This window comes from Monodon monoceros, unplaced genomic scaffold, assembly GCF_005190385.1.
Source record: "Monodon monoceros isolate NGI ecotype Baffin Bay Population unplaced genomic scaffold, NGI_Narwhal_1 Super_Scaffold_22, whole genome shotgun sequence".
In the NCBI taxonomy this organism is placed as follows: Eukaryota; Metazoa; Chordata; class Mammalia; order Artiodactyla; family Monodontidae; genus Monodon; species Monodon monoceros.
Window position 1 is genome coordinate 109604554 of NW_021703779.1, and position 6000 is coordinate 109610553.

Below are 6000 nucleotides of genomic sequence, written 5' to 3' on the forward strand. Positions count from 1 at the left end.
CCCAAATTACACATCAGCTTAGTGGAAAACAGCCAGTCTTCAAAACTTTAACGACTAGATTATACTGGCTTATCCTAAAATTTTAGGATTCTTCCTTTGACACAAAGATGCACTGTGATGTCAGCAGTCAGTTTTTTGGGTTTGGATTTGCACTTTTAACAAGCAAGCTTCAGGTTCCTTCCTTATAGGTCCTTTTATCAGACAAGCCATTAGACAACAACTGTGATATCTCAGACAGACCCTAGCAGTTGTATCTAGGACTCACAGATATTAAACCCAGCAGAAAATATAAAGCTCATCCATTCCAACTCTCTGTTATATGTATGGTCACAGTAGGGCTCATATTTGGAAAGGACTTACTTGAGGTCAGAGATCTAGATTAAGATCCAGACAGGCCTCTGACTGCCATTCCAGGACTTTATGGAGCTAAAATAGTGTGATGTGTCCTTGGAAGAGTTCACCTGTGCTTTTCCCACTCAGCTTGAAAATCAACAAATAAACCAGATAACAAGTAGGTAAGTAGATTGATTCAAAACATTCCCTTCACTTCCTGGCCTTCCCTGAAACCAGGTTTTCTCCTGATCTTATTGCTTCCCCTACATTCCCCCCTAGTGCTGACTACCAACCAAGGAGTTGGGGCTGAGAGTGGTGAGTAGATATGGGCATTATCCTCACTCTTCCCCATACTCTAAGGGCCAGCTCAACGGGCTACCTTGACACTCCAAGTCCTGTCCTCATCCTAGGTGACCTCAACAATATCTACGTGGAAGACCCATCCCACACCCTGGCCTTTCATCCTTTAACTTAGCATTTCAACCACCTGCAGCCACTTGGCATCACTAGGCATGACATCACTTCCAAAAGACTCAACTCCAGTATTCCACTGTGACTCAAATCTCCTAACAATGGCTGGATTCCACGTCTTCTGCTATTTGGTCTTGTTGAGATGTCCAGTGCCTCAAGGCTTTTCTTTTCTCTTCACTTCTTTCCTTGTCCAGGCAGGATCTCAGGGCATATTAATTTAGAACTGACTGTATCTTCATTCCCTTGCTCTTGAAATACCACGTCTGCACTATTTACTCTCAGCCTTGGGTCCCTCCAAGCATCTGATTCCTCCAATCTCATAATGACCACTGTGAGAAAATGTAGTAGCCCTCCAAATATTGGTTCATCTAATAGAATTTCCAACCTCAGCTGGGCCCTCAGGCCACTCAGCAATTCTCTTGCACACCCCAGGTCATGTCCTTCTCTAATTCTCCTCCCATTCATATTCCATTTCAATATCATCCCCCTCAAACAACAGCCCCTTTCACTCTAACTCATTCCCAATACATCCTCTCTTCTGCTTTATGCTTGTTTATTTTCCTCTTCTTTTTCTAGTTTCTTTAGGTAGGAACTTAGATTATTGATTTTCTCTTTTCTAATGTAAATGTTCAGTGCTTTAACAGTGTACCACAAGTTTTGATGTGTTTTATTTTCATTCAGTTCAATATATTTTTAAAATTTCCTTTGAGACTTTCTCATTGACCAATGGATTATATAGAAGGTTAGTTTACTTTTTAAGTGTTTTGAGATTTTTCTGCCATCTTTCTGTTATTGATTTGTAGTGCTGCCTGGCTCACCTGTGATAGGTGGGACTTTCATTTGATCCAGAAAAAGAATGAGCCTACCTGGGCCACCTTCTGTTTCTAAAAATAAGCTGGTGTTCAGGAAATGGCAGTCCTGGGTCACCTTTCTTTCTTGGGTTAGAGGTGATAAGACGACTTTGTACTGTGCTGTTTCCCTAGTCCTAGGGTCCTAACCTTCCTCTTATATCTTTTAGAATTCTACTTTGGTTTTCTCTGAAGTTATTTCCAGGGCTTATATTTGTACTTGATAGGGAGGATCTTGGGAGCAAAAGGGCTATGTGATCTTCTCCTGAGCAGAAGTCTCCTGGTTATTCTTAAAAAGCTTTATTCAGATATAGTTTCCATAAGTTCCAATCTATAGTTTAGAGTGTACAATATTGTTAGTGTATTCACAGAGTTGTACAACCATTGCCATAATATAATTTAATAATATTTTCATCACTCCAAAAAGTAGCCACATACCAGTTAGCAGTCAATCTCTATCTTTCCTGTCACCCAAGTTTAGGCAACCACCAAACTACTTTCTATCTTCATAGACTTCCCTATTCTGGACATTTCATATAAATGGAATCACACAGTATGTAATCTTTTGTGACTGGCTTCTTTCATGTAGCATAATATTTTCAAGAGTCAACCATGTCATAGCATGTATCAGAACTTTATTGTTTTTTAATGTCAAATAATATTTCATTATTATTTTGGATATGCCATATGGATATGCCATATTTAATTCATATTTACCTACAAATAATGATGTTGAACATTTTCATATTTTCCCCCATCCTTTGGTCATATATCTTCTGCCTATTTTCAAGTGATATTTTTGATTGTGTTGAAAGTTTTTTTTATATATTCTGGATAATTTTTTTTCCTGTCTGTGACTTGTTTTTCATTCTCTTAATGGAATCTTCTGAAGAGCAGAAGTTTTCAAATTTTTTTGAAATTTATTTATTTTTGGCTGCATTGGGTCTTTGTTGCTGTGCATGGGCTTTCTCTAGTTGCAGCGAGCGGGGGCTACTCTTTGCTGCAGTGTGTGGGCTTATTGCAGTGGCTTCTCTTGTTGCAGAGCACATGCTCTAGCTGTGCGGGCTTCAGTAGTTGTGGCATGTGGGCTCAGTAGTTGTGGCTCGCGGGCTCTAGAGTGCAGGCTCAGTAGTAGTGGCACACTGGCTTATTTGCTCCTCGGCATGTGGGATCTTCCTGGACCAGGGATCAAACCCGTGTCCCCTGCATTGGCAGGCGGATTCCCGAACACTGCACCACCAGGGAAGTCCCAGAAGTTTTTAATTTTAATGAAGCTCAGTTTACCATGTTAAAAATGTTTAGAATTTTACTTTTGGTGTCATTTCTAAGAAATCATTGCCTACCGCACGCTCACTAAGCATTCTCTCAAAGTCTGCACCAGACCAAGGAGATGATTGGTCTAAGGTGCAAAATTTAAGGAGTATCTCTCAAGGTTGCGCAAATCCCCAAGAGTGAGGACGTTCTTAAATTTTGCACCCTAGGCCCCTCATTTGCCTGGTCCTGTTTTCTGCTATGTTTTATCCAATAAGTTTTATAGTTTTATTTATCCAATCATCAGTTGAGAGCCAAATGGGTTGTTTCCACTTTTCTTATTGTAAATAATGCTGCTATGAAATTCATGTTCAAGTTTTTGTGCAGAGATACGTTTTCATTTTTCTTAGGTATGTACCTAGGAGTGGAATTGCTGGGTCATATGGTAACTCTATTTTTAAACACTTTTGGAAACTGTCAGTTTTTTAAAGTGATTCTATCATTTTACATTCCTACCAGCAATGCATGAGATTTCCAATTTCTTCACATTTTTGTCAACAATTTTTATTACCTTTTTTAAAAGTTATTATTGCAGTCCTTCTAGTGGTGTGAATGGTTTCTCATCGTGGTTTTGATTTACATTTCTCTTAAGACTAGTGATGCTAATCAATGTAATATACCATATTAAGAAACTAAAACTTTAAAAAAATTTAGTTTTTCTATTTCTGCCTACAATTTATTTGGAGTTGAATTTATATACAGTGTGAAGTATGGATTGAAATTCATTTTTTGATTCTATACATATATGCACATTTTCTAATACCATTTAATGAAAAGACTATAATTTATCCATTTAATTGCCTTTATAACTTTGTCAAAAATTGGTTGATCATTCATTTTGTGTATATTTCTGCGTTTTCTCTCTGTTTGATGGATCTATTTTTCTATTTTTATGTTAGTACCATCTTTCTTGATTACTGTAGACTTATAATAAATCTTTAAATAGGGGAGTGTCAGCTGCCTATTTTTGTCCCCAGCTTTATTGAGGTATAAATGACATATAACGTTGTGTAACCTTAAGGTATACAACATGACAATTTGATACATGTCTATTTCTCAAAATGTTTACCACAGCAAGGTTAGTTAACACAGCTTACCTCACATAATTACCATTTTGTTGTAATGGTGATGGTGGTGAGAACATTAGAGCTCTACTCTCCTAGCAACTTTCAAGTATACAATACAGTACTATCAACTACAGTCACCATGCTGTACATTATATCCCTGGAAATTATTCATCTTATTCAAAGTTTGTGCCCTTTGACCAATACCTCCCTATTTCCCACCCCTCAGCTACTGGCAACCCAGCCACCATTCTACTCTTTCTATGAGTTTGATGTTTTTAGGGTCTACATATAAAGTGAGATCATACGGTGTTTGTTTTTCTCTGTATGACTTATTTCGCTTAGCATGATGCTTTCAAGGGGCATCTACGTTGTTGCAAATGGCAGAATTTCCTTCTTTTTTATAGCTGAATTATGTATCTATATCTGTATCTACCTATCTACCTGTATAGATAGATATAGATTTAGATACAAATATAGATATAGATCGCACATTTTCTCTATTGATTTATCCATTGATGGACACTTAGGCTGTATCCATGTCTTGGCTGTTGTGAATAATGCTGTAATAAACATGGGAGTACGGATACCTCTTTGATACCCTGTTTTCATTTCCTTTGCGTATGTACCCAAGTGGATTTCTGGGTCATGTGGTAGTTCTATTTTAATTTTATGAGGAACCTCCATTCTGTCTTCCACAGTGGCTTTACAACTTACATTTCTAACAGCACTGCACAGGGTTCCTTATTCTCCACATCTTCGCCAGCATTTGTTATTGCTTATCTTTTTGATAACAGCCATTCTAAAAGGTATATGAGTAATACATCATTGTGGCTTTGATTTGCATTTCCCTGATGATTAGCGACACTGAGCACCTTTTAATGTATGTGTTAACCATTTATGTATTCTTTGGAAAATAAATGTCTTTTCAAGTCCTCAACCCATTTTTTTTTACATCTTTATTGGAGTATAATTGCTTTACAATTGTGTGTTAGTTTCTGCTTTATAACAAAGTGAATCAGTTATATATATACATATGTCCCCATATCTCTTCCCTCTTGCATCACCCTCCCTCCCACCCTCCCTATCCCACCCCTCCAGGCGGTCACAAAGCACCGAGCTGATCTCCCTGTGCTATGCAGCTGCTTCCCACTAGCTATCTACCTTACATTTGGTGGTGTATATATGTCCATGCCTCTCTCTTGCTTTGTCCCAGCTTACCCTTCCCCCTCCCCATATCCTCAAGTCCATTCTCTAGTAGGTCTGTGTCTTTATACCTGTCTTACCCCTAGGTTCTTCATGACATTTTTTTCTTAAATTCCATATATATGTGTTAGCATACAGTATTTGCCTTTCTCTTTCTGACTTACTTCACTCTGTATGACAGACTCTAGGACTATCCACCTCATTACAAATAGCTCAATTTCGTTTCTTTTTATGGTTGAGTAATATTCCATTGTATATATGTGCCACATCTTCTTTATCCATTCATCTGTTGATGGACACTTAGGTTGTTTCCATCTCCGGGCTATTGTAAATAGAGCTGCAATGAACATTTTGGTACATGACTCTTTTTGAATTATGGTTTTCTCAGGGTATATGCCCAGTAGTGGGATTGCTGGGTCATATGGTAGTTCTATTTGTAGTTTTTTAAGGAACCTCCATACTGTTCTCCACAGTGGCTGTATCAATTTACATTCCCACCAACAGTGCAAGAGGGTTCCCTTTTCTCCACACCCTCTCCAGCATTCATTGTTTCTAGATTTTGTGGTGATGGCCATTCTGATTGGTGTGAGATGATATCCCATTGTAGTTTTGATTTGCATTTCTCTAATGATTAATGATGTTGAGCATTCTTTCATGTGTTTGTTGGCAGACTGTATATCTTCTTTGGAAACATGTCTATTTAGATCTTCTGCCCATTTTTGGATTGGGTTGTTTGTTTTTTGTTATTGAGCTGCATGAGCTGCTTA